This window comes from Suncus etruscus, chromosome 9 (genome assembly GCF_024139225.1).
Source record: "Suncus etruscus isolate mSunEtr1 chromosome 9, mSunEtr1.pri.cur, whole genome shotgun sequence".
NCBI classification, from domain to species: Eukaryota; Metazoa; Chordata; class Mammalia; order Eulipotyphla; family Soricidae; genus Suncus; species Suncus etruscus.
The window spans coordinates 13,651,755-13,671,944 of NC_064856.1; the positions used below are offsets into that span (position 1 = coordinate 13,651,755).

The 20,190-nt window shown below is 38.4% G+C and overlaps 1 protein-coding gene and 1 non-coding gene across 2 annotated transcripts in view; both read left to right on the forward strand.

Annotated features, from left to right (window-relative positions):
- Positions 1 to 20,190, forward strand: part of TGM6 (transglutaminase 6) — a 90,943-nt gene that overhangs the window by 17,528 nt on the left and 53,225 nt on the right. The window lies entirely within an intron of this gene.
- Positions 13,022 to 13,128, forward strand: LOC126019698 (U6 spliceosomal RNA). The gene has a single exon (XR_007499326.1). It is a non-coding gene; the product is annotated as a U6 spliceosomal RNA (small nuclear RNA).

Below are 20,190 nucleotides of genomic sequence, written 5' to 3' on the forward strand. Positions count from 1 at the left end.
CTTAGAGCACTGTCAATATGCATCCTATCTTATAGCTCCTGGAAAAACAGCTTTAATTAGATCCTATCATACTGTAAGCTGACAAAAAAAAAACTCTATCCCTGGGATGTTTCACCAAAACAATCACCAATAATTGTTAAATTTCACAGCAAGGCTAGGTGATGATACTAGTTGGATCAAAATTGTCTGTTCAAAACCTTAAGTGGAACTTCAGGATAGTGAAATATCTCTGGGGAATATTGAAATAATCTGGCATATTTCTGAAGATCTTGAAGTCCCTACTGTGTTCAGTGACCTGTGTATTCTAAATAAAATCTCAAAAGAGCCCCCACAATATCTCCTCTGGCTGTCCTTATGCCCTATACAAACAAGAAATAAATGCTACATTGGAGTTGTAAAGCTGCCTAAGAGATGAACACACACACACAGAGCTCACTGAAAAAAGGTGAAGATGTATTTATCAAAGCTTTTAAGGCAATTACTTAGCAATACTTAGTTGATCATTATTCCAACTAAACAGAGAACAAAACACATACCAAAAAATGGAGGATGTTTGGTTTCCAGAGTTGACATATTTTATTATCAGAATGCCCATTTTGAATAAGTTATTAGGCACAAATGAAACAAGAACAAAAGTCATCAAATTAAGTCAATTAAACATTTGATAAAGTTGATCCCAAAGGGAACCAGATGTTAGACCACTAGACTTAAGACCAGCTATGAAAAATACATTCAGGAGATAAATGGGGTTAAGGAGTACAAATTTTCAATGCAATATTAGCAAGTTTGGAGATGAGATCTATGTACAGAATTGTGATAAGAGTTAATAATAATATATCATGTACACGCATGATGAAAACTAAAATTTCACAATAAAAAATAAATGGCAATTATATTATGGAAAGTGCTGGTAAGAAAAGTATGGAGGCATCCATTTTACAGATTATAAATATATCGGGTCAGCCATGTACAAGGCAGTTGCCCTACCCATTACCCCATCGTCACTCTCAGATTATAAATATATCAAATCAATACATATGTACCTTAATGTTATATATTCACTATAATTCAATAAATCTAGGCAAAATATTCTTTCAGAGGACTGAAAAAAGTCTAAATAATTTTTTTAATGAGATGACTTATCATCAAGTGAAAAATACTGGCATAAGGATAGAACCTTTAAACAAGAATCTAATTGGGGGGCCAGAGAGGTGGCGCTAGAGGTAAGGTGTCAGCCTTGCAAGCGCTAGCCAGGGAAGGACTGCGGTTCGATCCCCCACCCCCGGCATCCCATATGGTCCCCCCAAGCCAGGGGCAATTTTTGAGCACTTAGCCAGGAGTAACCCCTGAGCATCAAACGGGTGTGGTCCAAAAAACAAAAAAAAAAAGAAGAAGAAGAAGAATCTAATTGGAATTTTGGCATTGAAGTGAGTAGCTTACATAAAAATTTAACTAAAAAGGCTCAATGACCTATTTCATATGCCAGAAGAACCAGTGACTCTTACAATAGGTCAATTGAAATTATTCAGTATGAGGAACAGAAAGAAAAAAAAGAATATTGGAAAAGATTTTTGTGTGACACCATCTAATATATCAATAAACATATAATTAAAACCCAAAAGAAACTGAGAGAAACAAATGGAAAGAATATTTGAACATAATGAATAAAAACATTTGAAATTTAATAAAAAATATCAGTTTATAAAAAGAAACCCAAAGTCTAAGTAAGCTAAACTCAATATGATGCATCTTTAGATAAATTATTTTTATTAGTTTTTTGGTTCTGGGTCACACCTGGCAGCACTCAGGTTACTCCTGGCTCTTTACTCAGAAATAGCTCTTGGCAGGTTCAGGGAACCATATGAAATGCCGGGAATCAAACCGGGTCCATCTTGTGTAGGCCACGTGCAAGGCAAACTCTCTACCACTGTGCTATCTCTCTGACTCCTTTAGATAAATTATAATCAAATTATTGCAAGACCAAAACAAATAATTCTAAAATCAAGAAAGAATGACTCATTTGTATAAATAATCTTCTATAAGATTAGAAACTAACTTCTATCACAAATCCTGGCAGATAGAAGTTAGTGGGATAACATTCAAAGTTCTGGAAAAGACTGTCAACCAAGAATTCTATGTCCATCAAAACTGTCCTTCAAAATGAGAGTAAAATTAAAGTATTGTCAGATAGACAAAACCAAAATTCATCACTAATCAAAATACCCTACAAGTAAAACTGAAGCATTCCTTTGACTAAAATGAAGTATGAATATAACTGAAGAAAGGCATTTAAAAAGTTAAGTACATAAGTAAATAAAATTTAGTACAAATGGGACTGAGGAGATTGTATAGGAATTAAACCATGTGCCTTACTTGTATATGATCCTTGTTCTATTTTGGTACTCCCTAATTTTTTGTTTTTTGTTTTTGGGTCACTCCCGGCGGCTCTCAGGGGTTACTCCTGGTCTACACTCAGAAATTGCTCCTGGCAGACCAGGGGACCATATGGGATGCTGGGATTTGAACCACCGTCCTGCATGAAAGGCAATCACCTTACCTCCATGCTATCTCTTCGGCCCTTTATAATTTTCTTATGTTTGCTTTTTTACTAACTTTCTATAAACCTGTAGTAATAAAATAATGTAATAATGCATAAAGATAAAACATACACACCATTGAAATAAATAAAAACCCAGAAATAAGCCCTTGTCAGTTACTCCCAACAAGAGTTCCAAGAGCATACAGCAAAATAAATAAATAAATAATAATAATAATGCCATTTTCAATAAATTGTGTTGGGGAAACTGGATATCTACATGACGAAAAAGTATGTAGGACTTTTATGAAACAATGGATAAAAATATAAACATAAGCTGTCAGACCATGTATATGTATCTCCATAGGGGACAAAACAGAAGGCCTGCTAAAGTGTCATGATTTTAGCATGAATGGCTAATTTCATTCACCCCAAGGAATATTTAATCAGAAGGCCCGCTGTGGAAGATTTTACCCCTGCGTGGATCACTGGAAAGATATCTGAGATTTGTGTTATGGCACTGACATTATATTCCCTTTATATTATTTGGCCTTAAAATTAATTCTTCCTCTGCTGATATTCACATGCAAAATATAGCCTTGATTAAAAGTCCTTTACCTGGATAACTTTTAGCACCAAATCAAAGACAATATTTTTTTCTTTTTTTTGTTTTGTTTTTGTTTTGTTTGTTTGTTTTTGTTTTTTGGGTCACACCCAGCAGCACTCAGGGGTGACTCCTGGCTCTATGCTCAGAAATCGCTCCTGGCAGGCTGGGGGGACCATGTGAAATGCCAGGATTCAAACCACCGTCCTACATGCAAGGAAAATGCCTTACCTCCACGCTATCTCTCTGGCCCATAAAGACAATATTTTTTTTTCTCTCTCTTCAAAGTGCCCTTGCTGCCTTGGCTTCTGAGATGCAAGGGCGGGGCCAGAACAAAGATTCTAGGTTACTGACTTTTCCCAGAAAATGAGAACTACACCATGGTGAATTTAGTTCTTTCTTTCACTTGACCTCTAAAATAATAGAGCCTATCCCAGTGAAGAGAAGAATTCCTAGATTTTTTTACTTCTCACTAATTTCTTATTTTAAATATGAAGCTAGACTGCCAAAATAGCTTTGAGTTGTAAAACTTAACTTCTCCTTTGTAACTCAGAACTCTTGCTGTTTACACCCATAGCTTGATGTATTGTTTTATTGTACGCTCTGCTCTGTAATTGTAAACATTCTTCTCAACACTTATGACTTGCTTTTACCTCTTATAAAACTCCTAGCTTAAAGATTAAAGTCAGAACACTGTTCTCCATACATATTTGTGTGTGCTCTCATCATTTCTTCTTATTTCGCTGCCTGTGTATCCACTTTCCTCATGAGGACTCAGAAGAAGCCCTCTAATTCAAACCAGGCCCCAAGAGCTAGTCCGCAAGATAAGTGCAAAAACTATAAAAAAAATTTCTTAGAGGCATAGGGAGAAATCTTCATGACACGAGATTTGTCACCAAAGTTATGGGAACAAAAGAAAATATAAGCAAATTAGAATGTATTCAAACTGAAAACTCTGTGTTATTATCTACAGATGATAATAAATAAATAATAATAAAGTGGTAGTCTACAGAATGGAAGGAAATACTTTCTAATCACATATCACACATATTAATATCCAAATTAATATTCAAATTATATAAACATCTAAAAATCAATGACAAATAAAAGCCAGTTGTAAAACAGGCAATTTTAAACTGATTTGACATTTCTCCAAAGAATATAAATAAGAATAACTAATAAACACATGAAAAGAACAACACCAAGCTCTAGGAAAATGCAAATCAAAACCATTTCACACTCTACTGCCGTCACACTGGAGACTCAAGTTTCAACATATCAGTTGTGGGTGGGACTTAGAATGTAATCCACGTATTAGCACACGTGTAATTGGCACTCTTCTTTCCACTTTACTCAATGATCCTTCACTTTTTCTTCCTTGAAACACTTTCAGAATCAACTATAGGCACCTTTGCCTTTGTCTTGAGTTGTTTTCAGGGTCATCCAACCCCTCAACAATGCCTACATGTCTTTTAAGTGTCTGGAACACTTGTCAGGGACCTATGAGTGTCTGATAGACTCTCTGATAGATAGCCACTTTCCTAAGCACCTCACGTGCCCAGGCTTTCAGGCTGAGTCCTTGTTCCTCTCAGAGCCAAGAAACTGGACTCAGAATAAAAGCAGCTGCCAAAAGAAAAAAAAATACAATTGGCTTAACATAATATTTCAAATTCTATAAGTAAAATAAGAGATGATGAATTGGACATAGTGACTGGAAGTGGGAGTTTAGGAACATGAGGAGCAGAGAAGAAGACCTCGGGGTTCAGGCTGGGTTTAGGAATAGGAGGTAATTTCTGGGAACTGATCTGGACTGAGCAGCAGAGACATGAAAAGATTGTTTCATGTTAATGTGTTTTTGGTGTCTGAGGGATATTCTGGGGGAATTTCCAGGAGACATTGATTATCCTTTTCTAGAATTCATGAGAGAGATTGAAAAGATATCAAATAACTGGTGATAATCAAAGTCATGGATATGGGAAAGATCTCTCAAGGTGAAAATTTAGAGCAGGAAATAAAAAGAAAGAAAGCTTAAGTGTTTTAAAGCATAACTAAGGTGATTTCTGAAAAGTGGGGTTTTAGTAACTGTGGCATTAAGAAACTTCCATTTCAACCTTGCACACTTTTTTGCAGATCTACTGAGGTATAATTGACAAAATTGTAAGCTATTTCAAATGCACATTGTGACAATTTGACATCCATACAGGTTGTGAAAGGGACCCTACCATCAAGTTAATTATCTTATCCATCAACTCAAGCATTTATCCTTGGGGGGGTATAAACATTTAAGTTCCCCTCTTAACAATTTCAATTATATAATATGGTGCTGTCAACGCTAGCCACCATGCTTTGTACTCAATGCTCAGACCTTATTCATATCGTAGCTAAAAGACTATACCTTTTTACCAATCTCTCATCTCCCTTACTCTCCCAGCCTAGTGACTAAAATTCTACTCTGTTTCAATGAATTTGACGTTTTCATATAGATGTTTGATGTGTTATTTCATACATAACTATCTGCAATTGATAAGAGTGAGAGGAGAGAATCAAAGAGAGTTCTGGAAACCCTGTCCCCTCCACTGTCCCTGTTAGATGCATTTTTGAGTCTTCTCTGCACCTATGGTAAGGGAACAGCTCAGAACACTCCAACTCGGAGGCATCTTGTTCTAATCTCTTGATATAAATGATGATAGGCCTGTCCAGCATCCCCGCCAGCCATCACATGCCACAAGCTTTGCTCAAGGGAGGCAAAGAGGTTTTATTTGTCCCATATCATCACCACCTAATGTTTCTCCTTGGACATTTTCAGAAGCATATCCATAAGATAGGCATCAGTCTGCTCTGCCACTGAGGATCAGCACCTATAAAACCTAGAGTGAGACGCCAGCTCCACCAGAGCTTCCTCTTCAGGAACTCCCATAGGCTGGGAAGGAAGACCACACCCAGTTCCTAAAGAGGTGCCTGGGACAGGAATACAGAGATGGAGATCAGGATCGAGTGGGCGTAGAGCTGCAGCAAACACTCCTGTGGCCCTGGGTCACCACCCCTAGCCCGGGACTATTTATTACTCTAAAATTCATAGCCAGGAACGCTCTGGATAGAACATTATTATATCCTGCTTTTCATGGACTATCTTTACAATGAGAAGCACCATTTCCACCATTTAAGAGTTTTTATTAAGCCACTGCCTTCTTTTCTTCGTATTATTCAAAACAAATTAAGAGTTTAAGGTGAGTAGAGAGGTCAATCAGAACAAAGGAAGTACACTGATTTATAATGATGTGGCCTGAAAGCTGTGTGATGTTGTAATGTAATGTTATTTCATTTGGAAATTAGTGTGAGTCTGGGGATGGGGTGGGTGGCAGATCTACCCAGGGTGACCCAGCCCTGGATGAACTCAGGCCTCCCTGTCTTCCTCACTTGCTTATGCATCTTTTAAAAATACACAGAAAGGAAATAAAATTAAAGTAAAATCTGTTTTTCCTACATCATGTACTAAATGGTAAACCAGACAAAATGCAGAGATTTATTTTTCTTTTTAAATTATTATTTGGAGGAAGGCACACCTGACTGTACTTAGGGTTTTCTCCTGCCTCAGTACTCAAAAATCACTTTGGGCAGTGTACAGGGAACCATATGAGGTTCTGAAGACCTAACCAGGGCTGGTCTGCATGCAAGGCAAGCAACTTATCTACTGACATTTCTATTGATGTCTCTCTGACTTGAAGTATTTTTTTAAGTATTATATTTTTAATAGGTTATTACCAATCCCATCAGGCCTGCTCCTAGCACTTACCAGCTAGGACAAGGATAAAAATGGATGCCAATATGGGGCTGGATCAATAGCACAGGGGTAGGGTATTTGTCTTACAAGTGGTCGACTCGGCATACCACATGGTCCCCAAGTCTGCCAGGAGTGATTTCTGAGCTAAGAGCCAGGAGTAACCCCTGAGCGTCACCAGGTGTGGCCCAAAAAACAAACAAACAAAAACAATAAAAAGGATTCTCTTCTCTTCTTCTTTTGAAAGAAGGAAATTATGACACATGCTACAGCATGACTAAACCTTGAGAATATTAAGCAAAGTAAAATCAGCTAGTTATAAAAAGATTAATATTATAGAAGTACACTAATAGGAACTATGTAAGCCTAGCCAAATCCACTGATAGGAGCAGCGAAAAGGTGGTTGGCAGGGTCCAGTCATGGATTCATAGATGCCAAGTTTCAGCTTCACAAATTAAGTTGGGTTATAGAGATGATGACACAAGATTATAAATGTATTTAGCTTTGGGGTATTGTAAATAGAATTGTGAGGGATATCATGAAGGTCAGGGCTCATTTCTTCAAGAAAAATGCCCAAAGAAGTCACATGCTTGGTTTTTGTAAGAAACTACCAAGCAGTTCCTAGAGTGACTGTGCTGTTTTGCATCCCCACCAGAAGTCCATGATTCAGACTCCTCATATCCTCACCAGCATTTGATACAGACTCTTGACACACACCACAACTTGGATGAGTCTCTGGGGAGTTGTGCAAAGCAGAAGGAAAGGAAGGGACCAATCTCAGCAGATAAGCAGATAACAGACCATAGACATCTATCTATATTTACTGTAGACCTCTATCTATATTAATTATGCAAAATTACAGAAATGCAGAAAAGATTAGTTGTCACTGGTGGTTAGAGATGGAATGGGGGTTTTGAGAAAAAGGCAAGGGCAGTTATAAGCAATTTTAGGGATCCCTAGAGTAAAGAAATGTTCTAGAGGTCTGTAGAGAACATGCAGATGGGGTACCATCTACCAACATCTTTCATTATCCTGGGCAATATGCAAACCTATGTATGTGCTAAATATTTGCATAAAACTAAATATGTTATGAGTGACAATAGGAAATTACTACAGGTTGAACTGATGTTAATACCATCATTTCAATATTGTCCTGTGGTCTTATAAGATGCTGCCTCTGGAGAAACTAGGTGAAATTTTCACAGGATCTTACACTGTTTCATCTTAAAAATGTAATATATGTAAGAATTGCATCTGATTTGCAGTTACCTCAAAATCAAATGTTTCATTTAAAAGAAACTTCAGGGTATCTATCCCTAGGACAGAAAAGCATTCATCCAAAAGGACGTATGCACACTGCTATTCATTGTAGCACTCAATACAGTAGCTAAGACTTGGCATTAACCTAGATATCCAATAACAGACAAGTGGATCATGAAGATATGGTACATATATGCAATTGAATACTATATAGCTGTAAGGAATGATGCAATCATGCAATTTGCAGCAACATGGATGAAACTGGATTATATTATGTTAAATGAAGTAAGTCAAAAAAAGGATAAATACAGAAGAATATCACTCAAATGTGGTATTTAGAATAACTCCATGAAGAAACACAATGGTCTAAATGGCAGGTGTCTTGAATATCGATGGCTCCAGAGTATAGTGAGGTGAAGAAAAGAAAGGAAGTGGAAGAGACAAACACAATATATGAAAGGATGGGGGCCAGGCGCCAAGCAGTCTCAGTTGAATTGGTAGTGTTAAGAAAAGACAGAACTAAATATCCAAGCCAAAGGCAACAATAATGAAATCAAAAGACCCAAACTTTAACAACCTAAACTTAAAATGGACCTGTTCTACTGACAGGTGGAAGGGCAAGGGGATATGTTATGGGATGGACTTGGGGAACATTGGTGGAGGGAGGGGGACACTGTTGGTAGGATTGGCTACCAGGATATTCATTGTATATTTGAAACCCAACTATGAAGAACTTTGTAAAATACAATGGTTTCAACAAAATTAAAATTAGAAAAGAGAGTTTAGTCAACATGTCCAGTATAATTTGTACCTATCACAAATAGTGCATTTCTCAGATCTATGTGTGCATACCTCAGGGTCCAATGTACTAACAAGAAGGTCAGTTGGGGAAGACAAGCCCTCTTAGGACTTAGATGCAGACTTGAAGCTGTCTGATCAGGACATTCTGTGATCCCAGAGCATGGCCTGATACGTTATATATGGGCCTGGGCTTTCCAGAACTCTCTCATTGCAGAACAAGATTTATTATATGGATCGGGACAGATAACTAATCATGCATCACTATCAGAGTTGTATAAAAAACAGCAATTATAGATAGATGAAGTGATAGCATAGTGAGTAGAGCTTTTTTGTTTTGCCTGCGGCCAACTCATATGGTACTCTGAGCCTACTGATTTTTTTAGTGCAGAGCCAGGAGTAATCCCTGAACATCACTGGATGTGGCCCCAAAGCAAAAATAATAATAAAGAAATAGGGCCTGGAAAGATAGCACAGCAGCGTTTGCCTTGCAAGTAGCCGATCCAGGACCAAAGGTGGTTGGTTCGAATCCCGGTGTCCCATATGGTTCCCCGTGCCTGCCAGGAGCTATTTCTGAGCAGACAGCCAGGAGTAACCCCTGAGCACCGCCGGGTGTGGCCCAAAAACCAAAAAAATAAAAAATAAATAAATAAATAAATAAATAAATAAATAAAAACATCAGTTACTCACTTTCTTCCCACATTGATTCCTTTCCCCTCACAGCTTCTTTTCTTGTATGGTCAGTAGAGTTCAAACATAAGCAACCTCCACTTTCCTGAACTACAAGCATAACCAGATATTGTTCAAACATTTTTCTATGTCTATGTGTAGGTCTTTGTGTATCAGATTAATATTTGCATATGTAGAGTGAATAAGATCATTTATCCTTCCTTATGTGGTTGGGTCTCACCCAATCAGTTGAAGGTAGACTGAACCCGAAAGGCTGATATTCTCTAAGGAGAGGAAATTCTCCTCCTGCCTCACTGCCCTTAAATTGGGATATCAATTTTTGTTGTACTTATTATTTATTTGTTGATGCCTTTAAATTCAAGCTGAAGCACGAACTATTCATGGATCTCGGGCCTGACAGCTTTTCCTCTGGAAATAGACCATTTGCTCTTGTGGGTCTCAGGCTTTCAGACTTGAGATGAATCCTATCATTGGCTCGACAGGGTCTTTAGCTTGCTGGCTCACATTGTCCACAGAAGACTTGTCAGCTTCCATAATTGCATGAGCCAATTCTTTATAAATATATTTATTATGCAACCACTAATGACCTCGCCCTCATAAAATTGCTTTTCCTTTGAGTGTGGATAGAAGCTGAGAAGAAAACACCACTCCAGTGATTACATTAGATTATATGGCAAAAGGGAAGCCGTTCGCAGTGCAGTCTGAATAAATCAGACATGTCCTCTGGAAAGCAGAGCTTTTTCCTGCCTGGCTCCAGAAGAGGAAAAAGAAAGCTTTTTTCTGACTGCCTGACCCCAAGAAGACTTGCTTGGTTTGCCTGGGAAATGCAACAATCCATGTAGCAAACTTGCCAATCAAGGCCCACATAGTAGAGGTTGATAGCAGCCTCCTACTGGCAGCTTACATGAAAATAAGGCCTGGGGTTCTGTAGCTTCACAACTCTGACAAGAAGTTGTGTGAATTTGGAAGAGCAGTTCTTGTGCCTGAGAAAGCACCACTTTGGCCAACATTTTGATTTCTGCTAAATGAGCCCCTCAGCAGAGACAGTAACTAAACTAACCTTGACCTACAGAAACCTAGCCTTGACATAACAAGAGGATGGTTATATTTTGTGTGGTTGTTTGGTGGCTTTTGGTCTATTTCCCTTCAGAAACAAGTTTAGTTCACACATGTAGTCATAATCTACCTCTCTGCATTGAAAAATATAAATGTATTATAATATTTGGTTACCATTAAAATCATAAAGGGGCCAGAACATTTTCAAAAGACACTAAGTCATAAACACACCTCTTCCTCCATTATTCCAAAGGAATTACTACTCTAGTTCTGAGAATGGAATTAAAAGGGGGTGGGGATGAAACAGAAGATAAAAAGAAAGAAAGAGAAAAGGAGAAAAGATGACTACGCCAGGTCATGGAAGGTTCTTTCCATCAAGTCTATGTGCTGCTCACAATAGAACCAGAACAATACATATTGTACAATTAGATTAAGTAGGCTTTTCAGTTGAGGTAAAATTCACATAAATTGAACAATTCAGCAGCACTTAGCACATACATAATACTATGCAAGAAAGCTCCCTATCCATAAAACTACTCCTCTTAGTCCTTATTAATCATTGCCATGCTTTTGGTCTCTCTGGTTTTACCTATTCTAGATATTTCATCTAAAAGAAATCATGCCATATATGACCTTTTATCCCTGGCTTCTTTTGCTTAGCATAATGTCTTCAGAATTTATCCATATCTAATCACATGTCATTTCTTTTAGCAGTTGAATACTATTCTATAGTATGTGTGTTCCACTATTTGTTCATTCATCTGTTGATGCACATTTGGGTTTTATCCCTTTGTGAATCCTGCTGCCTTTTCAGATGGTGTGTGTACACTTATTTGGGGATACATTTTTAATTCTTCTTTTAAAAATGTTTTAGTATGTTGGCATGTACTCCCCTTGGTGCATAGAAATCTTGGGACCCTTCATGGTGCTTCCAGGCCCAGTAGTTCAGGCTTGTTGATTCTGTGTTCAGACTAGGCAATGTGTAGATGCTTAGAACAGGGGATAAATTCTGGGGGCCAATAGGACAAGACCCAGAGGTATTCTGGGGCCCATGTGGTGCTGGAAATCAAACTGAGGGCAAGGTTGGAACTCATGCAAACAAAGTGGTCACTCCTCCCTTTAAAGATAATTTCCTGGCCTTAATTATTTTGAATAGATACCTAGGAGTAGAATTGTGGGGCTCTACAGTAATTTTATATCTAACTTTCTGAGAGTCTGCAAAACTTCTGTGAATGTTTTAGGATGGTTAGATAGTGGTAATTTATTAAGCAAAATTAAAAGGCCTATATACTTTTCCTTTACCTGGTTATTTTTTCACTTGCACTCATATCTCTAAAGAACATGCTCTAACCACTGTTTATCAAGCTTTTTCCAACCATGATCCACTTCCAACTTTGTTTCCTTCCAGTGCCCCCTCTCATATCTGTTGATACATGATTCTAGTTTCCTTCTGCAGCCCTATTTATATGATTTTTACCTGTGCCCCCTTGGAATATTTGGGGAGTTCACGGGAGCCCAAAGTGAGAAATGCTGCTCTGTATAGTTTAACTGTTGCTTTTTTATTTTCAGAAATATGTGACAATTGTTCAGTGACCTGGGAAGTGGGACTAAGTTCTATCAATTTCCAGGCATGACCTCTCCATTTCTATATGATCAGGTCATACTTTGGGTTAGATTCTCACATGGCATTTACAGCTAAGCTGTGCTTGCTTTCCACTGTGGAAAGAAAGTATTTTCCATGTATATAAGCCTAGGCTTTGGCATTTGCTTCCTTTCCTGTGTTTATTCCTCTTTCTAAATACAAATTGGTGGTCAGTTATTGAAAGAGCCACTCAATGTTCTTAGACATCCAGTTGTCTATCCATTTCTTCCTCTGAAGTTGGTTTTCTCAGAGTTTCTGACAAGTAGCACCCTGGACAGATTACTGTTCCCTACCCTCCATGCCTCCTCAACTGGCAACCTATGCTGTCCCTTTGGATCACCTGGAAATCTCCTGTGTTTCCTACATCATTTTTGGTCACCTTCAAATCCTGATTATGTCCTCCTTCATGTTGCAGGATATCCTCTAGCAATTTCCCAAGAAAGAGTGATGGGGGTCAGCAACATAGTACAGGAGGTGAGGCACTTGCCTTGCAGATAGACAGCCATGGTTCAACTCCCAGCACTGTGCATGGGGCCCTGAATACCACCAAGGGTCACTCCTGAGCAGAGAGCCAGGAATAGCTCCTAAGCATTCACCACTGGTATGGTCCCAATTCCTTCTCTCCGCAAACTAAAACAAAATAAATTAAAATATAAAGTGCTTGCTTCGGCAGCACATATACTAAAATTGGAACGATACAGAGAAGATTAGCATGGCCCCTGTGCAAGGATGACATGCAAATTCGTGAAGCGTTCCATATTTAAAAAAATTAAAATATAAAAATATAAAATTAAAATAAAATAAAATATAAAACAGATAGGTTTTAAGAATTCATATGTCTATATGGGTTTTATTTTACTATTACACCTGGTTTATAGTTAGACTAGATCAGTACTTCTCAAATAATGGGGCGCATCCCCGGGGGGGGCACGAGGCTCCGTAATGGGGGGCGCGTTTGACTTTGGCAAACACTGTCATAACAAGCTAAGCCCTGTGTTTATGGCTCTGTATGTCTCTGGAGCTGAGAGTTACTGTGTCCTGCTTCAAACCCCGCTTCAAAAAGCTATGCATGGCAAAACGTGCTCATTGTAGCCATTAAGCCAGACATCACCTCTGATTAAAAAATAAGCTCAAATTATTTTATATATTTTTGTTTTACAGGTTAAATATTTTTTTAATAAAGATACTATTTACAGTCTCTTGGGGGGGCATGAAAAATGTTTTCTTCTTCCTAGGGGGCATGAGTGAAAATAATTGAGAAGCACTGGACTAGATTAAGAATTCTAAACTGGAAAAAGTTTTCTGCATTCTAATATAAACTTTAGTATAGAATGAATATTTAAAGATTGGTTCAGGCAAAATAATGAAAATAAATATTTTGGTCAGCAATATTTATATTAACTAATAAGTGAAAACTCAGTACCATAAATGAGGAATCAAGTAAACAAATACAGTCTCACCATCAGTAAAATGTTATTTATCCATAAAAAAAGAAATGAAGTATTAATCAACGCTTTAATGTGACATAAATATTCTGGAACTAGACTATGCTATAACATTGCACTGCCCATTATTGTGAGTGTGCTAAAATCCATTTTGGGGGCAGAAAGGGACATACTAATCATGCTCTGGGCTTATTTGTTTCTCTGCTAAAGGATCATTCCTGGTGGTGCTCCAGGGACCACAAGTGCTTCCTGGGTCAGAATCTGGTACAATCTATTCCGAAAGAAAAAAAAAGAAGAAAGGAAGGAAGGAAGGAAGAAAGGAAGGAAGGAAGGAAGGAAGGAAGGAAGGAAGGAAGGAAGGAAGGAAGGAAGGAAGGAAGGAAGGAAGGAAGGAAGGAAGGAAGGAAGGAAGGAAGGAAGGAAGGAAGAAGGGAGGGAGGGAGGGAGGAGGGAGGGAGGAAGGGAGGAAGGGAGGAAGGAAGGAAGGAAGGAAGGAAGGAAGGAAGAAGAAAGAAAGAAAGAAAGAGAAAAGAAAGAAAGAAAGAAAGAAAAGAAGAAGAAAGAAGAAAGAAAGAAAGAAAGAAAGAAAAAGAAAGAAAGAAAAGAAAGAAAGAAAGAAAGAAAAAAGAAAGAAAGAAAGAAAGAAAGAAAGAAAGAGAAAGAAAGAAAGAAAAGAAAGAAAGAAAGAAAGAAAGAAAGAAAGAGAAAGAAAGAAAGAAAGAAAGAAAGAAAGAAAGAAAGAAAGAAAGAAAGAAAGAAAGAAAGAAAGAAAGGAAAGAAGAAAGAAGAAAGGAAGAAAGGAAGAAAGGAAGAAAGGAAGAAAGAAGAAAGGAAGAAAGAAAGAAAGAAAGAAAGAAAGGAAGAAAGGAAGAAAGGAAGAAAGAAAGAAAGGAAGAAAGGAAGAAAGAAAGAAAGGAAGAAAGAAAGAAAGAGTAAAGGAAGAAAAGAAAATTAATCTAACTCTTAATCCCAATTATTTGTTGCTCTCTCTGGAAGTTTATAAGATCTTCTTGTGCCTACAGTTCACCAATTTTGTTTAGTGCCATATGTTTTCCTGGTCATTTTATTCATTCACCATCCTGTTTGTTCAGTCTGGGAAGTCATATACTTTGGTTTTCATATATTGCACTGATGATTTATCTGTTTTTTCCTACCTCTATTTCTCTATCAATCTCTTTCAGAAACTCCTATTTCTCAGATATTGGACACTGTGAATTTAACTTCAAATTGTGTCTTTTCCCTCTGCTATGCCTTTCCTTGATTCTTTTTATACTGCTTTCTGAACAATGTCTTCAAGTTTATCTTCTAAGATTTATATTAAATTTTTTATTTCTGTTGTCATATTTTATTTCTTAGAAGGGGTCTTTTGCTTTGATTTTTTTATCATATCCTATATCTATTTCAAGTTGTAGTATATTTTCACAATTCTGAAGCTATGGTAACAGATTTGTTTGTTTTTCTGAAAATTTTTCCCTTAAATAGGCTGTTTTCTCCAAGGTTCTTGTTTTAATACCCTCTTTTTCCTCTTTCACATTGGTTATTTTCTTCAGATGTTTGTTGTTCCAATTTAGGAGTGGGGACAAAAGTGCCAATAGGAAGCTCAGGGGACATTTGGGGACCTTGTGTGTCAAGATGAGTGACTGTTGAAGGCTGTTTAAGTGTGGAAAAGCCAACTAGATCTTTTGTTTGTAGCCTTCAAAGAGACATTTAGATCTTTTGTTTATAGCCTCAAGAGAAACATTTCTTCCGGGCACCAAGGTGAGAGCAGAAAAAGAAGATTGAGGCAGGGTGGGCCCATGTCTAGCACCCTGAATGTGTATGTCCCTGATTACAGTATCCATATATTGGCTGTAGTTCCTCAGCCCTCAATTGTGGGGGCGATGTTTTGATCTCTGTCAGATTGTTCCCAAAGAATAAAACCATAAACTTCATTGTGTCATGAGAGAGATAGGCATTCAGTGTACAGGGAGTGGACGGCAGTGCTGACTCCATTAACAAATTTGGAACTAATTCTAATTATACAACCATAAACTCATCCACTCCTTCTAGTGGGGCATCTGGTGAAACTAGTTCCTTGGGATGCTCTACAGTGACAGTTGGAAGATTGATTTATTTGAGTTTTTCCTTCTTTTTTATTTATTATCTTATTATTTTTGTTTGTTTGGGGGCCACACCAGGCAGTGCTCAGGGGTTACTCCTGACTCTGCACTCAGGAATCGCTCCTGGCAGGCTAGGGGGATCATATGGGATGCCAATAATCTAACTCAGGTCCATCCTAGATCTGCTGCATGCAAGGCAAACGTACTGCCTCTGTGCTATCTTTCTGGCCCCTCATTTTGTATTTTTGATGTCATTTTTTGATTGGTTTTTAATGTGACTTGGTTTCCTCCCTCGCTAGAATGGGAATCATGTGTTTCTTGGTGGTTTGGTTTTATTTTTCAGAAGTGCTAGCTATTTTCCCTTTCCCCTGTTCTCCATTTAAAAAAAATTGATGTTGGAAGTTAGTCTCTAATTCCCCCATCCTTGTGCTTTAAAAAACATTATTATAACACCATAGTTTACCAAGTTGTTCATAATTCAGTTATCTCAGGCATTAAATATTCTAATATCATTCTCATCACAGAGTATACTTCCCTTTATCAATATCACAGTTTCCCATCCACTACCCCAGCCTGCCCCCCTTGCAGATAAAAACAAATTTACTTTAAATTGTTTGTTATCCACAAAGGCAAAGCTTAGAATCAATGAGTCAATTTGTAAAAAATTGCTAGATCTCTCCATAGTGTTAACTAAAGTTCTTGTCTAAGGATTTACTGGGCTGTGGTTGATGCTAAGCATTCTGTTATTGATAGACTCATAGAGTATGGTGGTCGTCTATGCAACTTTCCCATCACATTTGCTGCAATCCTACTATGAAATTCTGAGGTGTCATGTGGCTGAAAATGTGGCTTCATGGTCAAGGATCTATATGTCTGGAAGAAATTGTGGCTTGGTAGTTTGATAAGATTCTCTTGTGGAACTGGGCCGTTTCTGACAAAGGATATTGGGTGTGGCTCCTAGATGCTGTGCCTTCAGGCAGAAAGGGGAATCTATCTCTCTCTGTCTCTCTGTCTCTCTGTCTCTCTGTCTCTCTGTCTCTCTCTCTCTCTCTCTCTCTCTCTCTCTCTCTCCCTTCCTCCCCCCACACACACACACGCACACACACACACACACACACACACACACACACACACACGCGCACGCACGCACGCACAACACACACACACCCCATTCTAAGAAAATCCCAGCATCATCAGCCAGGACCAGTCTGCCTGAGAAGATTTGATGACCATCATGTTCTTTTGGAGATTAGTTGTGGAACTGAGCCATTTTTCTCTCTCGTGTTTTTTTTGCAGAGGAACTCTTTCCTGCTACTTTAATGTGAATTCAAGAACTAACTGGGTATCTTCATTTCAACATTTGTCCATTCCTGGAAGTCCTCCCCCAGATACATCACATAGCCCTAATCTCAGAAAGATTTGGGGAGGGGGAAACTCATGTCTGGCTCTCTGGAGTAACTGACTTGAGGACCATCCAGTCCTGGGCAGACCCAAAAGATTCACACTCCTAATTGTTCCATCTTTTTCTTCCTTTTTTCATCTCCTGTGAGAGTTTAAAGAATGCTTTGGGGCAGGAAAGATAGGAAATTAGGTTGTGAGAGCATTTTTTTCCAACTGACTCCATTTTAAATTTAATTTTAGAAAGCACTCAGGATTCACAGAAAGAACATAATTCTCCAACAGAATCAAATTATTTTTATTCTATTTTCCAGGAAACTTTAGCTGCCCTGGCTTCTCTCTGAGTTGAAACATTTTCTTTATTTCTTAGGAATCACCCATTTATACCATGTGCTATAATTATTTTGTGCTTTTGTTTTACCTCTCATAAACATTTTTCCTTTGAGGCTAGTACTACATCTTAATCATCTTTATCTCCCTACCTGCAATATAATTTTTGCACTGAGCAAAGTGCAACATTTTATATGTGACTGAGTAGATGCATGAGTAGAAGGAATCTTAACAAAATAAAAATAACATCTGATAGCAGAAGTGCCAGAACTTCAATCTTCCTCAACAAATCTTCCTCAAAACCTTGCCTAACAAAGACACTAATATATGTTCAGTCCCTGGCAAGATAAAATATAGGGAATTTTAAACTGTTGAAACTGAATCAAAAGAGCAAGTTTCTAACCCCTCCATGCATTTCTACTGAATCTTTGCAATGCCTGAAAGTATGCAGGTAGTAAAGATGCCATCTTGTTTTCCCCCATGCAGACATCTCACTCCCTCTTGGTCTTTTCCCTCAAGTTGGTCCTCATGCATTTCCCTGATAAATGGGAAATAACAAATTCCAGGTCCTCCAAAGAAAACCCTGAAGATTGTCATACAGACCCCAGAAACAAATGTTCCTTAGTGATGTTATCTCAAGTCTTTCTAGGAACATACCACACCTCCTGGTGACATATTAAGCCAATAGCCCCAACTGGAAAAGACCACATAACTCTCCCACTGACCCACTCATTACCTAATTTTTCTTTTGACAGGAGGTGGAGAAGAACCAGGCAGTGCCAAGGTCCATTCCAAATTCTTGCTCGTAGGAGTAGGCCATGCCCAGGACTGAGTCCAGGCCTCTTGTGTACAAAGCACATACTCCAACCATTGTTGAACTATCTCCCAAGCCCCTCTTACCCATTTTCTATTTTAAACTAATTTTCTAGCCTGACCTCTATAAACCTCAAACTCTAACGCAAGAAAAGATGAGTTTTGGGGGGGAGGTATAGAAAAATTGCCATCACCTCTGGTTGCCAAAATCTGAATAAAAATAAAATCTATTTTTCTCAAACCACCTCTTGTTTCTCAAGTATTGGCTTTTAAGCAGGACCTTGGATTTGCTACCACACCTATCCCTTCCCCCAAAATAGGGCTATTTATTAAATCAATTAAGAAATAGAATAAATATAAAGGGGCTAGAAAGTAATGCACTCCATAATACTATGGCTAAGAATATAGGCCCTGCCTAGTGCAGCCTTTATGAAAAACAGTATAGAAGTTCTTAAAAAAAAAAACTGGGGCCCGGAGAGATAGCACAGCAGTGTTTGCCTTGCAAGCAGCCGATCCAGGACCAAAGGTGGTTGGTTCGAATCCCGGTGTCCCATATGGTCCCCCGTGCCTGCCAGGAGCTATTTCTGAGCAGACAGCCAGGAGTAACCCCTGAGCACTGCCGGGTGTGACCCAAAAAAAAAAAAACTGGAAATTGAGCTCCCATATGATCCAGTTATACCACTCCTAGAGATATACCCTAGGAACACAAAAATACAAAACAAAAAAAGCCTTCTGCACATCTATATTCATTGCAGCACTATTTACGATAGCCAGAACCTGGAAACAACCTAGATGCCCTTCAACAGATGAGTGGCTAAAGAAACTGTGGTACATATACACAATGGAATACTATGCAGCCATCAGGAAAAATAAAGTCATGAAATTTTCCTATACATGGGTGGACGTGGAAACTATTATGCTAAGTGAAATAAGTCAGAGGGGAGAGACAGACACAGAATAGTCTCACTCATCTATGGGATTTAAGAAAAATAAAAGACATTATTGTAGCAACACCCAGAGACAATAGAGATGAGGGCTGGAAGGTCCAGCCTACAATATAAAGTTTACCACAAAGTGTGGTGAGTTCATTTAGAGAAATAACTACACTGACAACTACCATGAAAATGGTAGTGAGAGGCCGGAGAGATAGCATGGAGGTAGGGTGTTTGCCTTGCATGCAGAAGGACAGTGGTTCAAATCCCGGCATCCCATAAGGTCTCCTGAGTCTGCCAGGAGCAATTTCTGAGCATAGAGCCAGGAGTAACCCCTGAGCACTGCCCAGTGTGACCACCCCCCCAAACAAAACAAAACAAAATGGTAGTCAATGAGAGAAATAGAATGCCTGTCTTAAATATAGGCAAGGGGCTGAGGAGGAGGGAGCTGAAGGGCACTGGTGGTGGAAATGTTGCAGTGGTGAAGGGGGGTGCTTTTTTGTTTTATTTTTATAACTAAAACCCAAATACAAAAAAAAAAAAAGGCCCTAAAACAAAAGCAAGAATAAACAAGTGAAACTGTATGATGTTAAAAAACTTCCACAAACTGTTTACTCAGAACAAAAACTGGGTGTTGAAAGGAGATAAACATGGTACCCTTTAATTAGCAACAGTGCAAACCACAGTATTAAAAACAAAAGAGAGAGAGAAAAGTAAAATGCCTGCCCCTGAGGCAGGTAGAAGAAGGTGGGCAGTAGGGAAACTGGGGACTTGTTGACTGAAAATGCACACTGTACCGCAAACCAAGG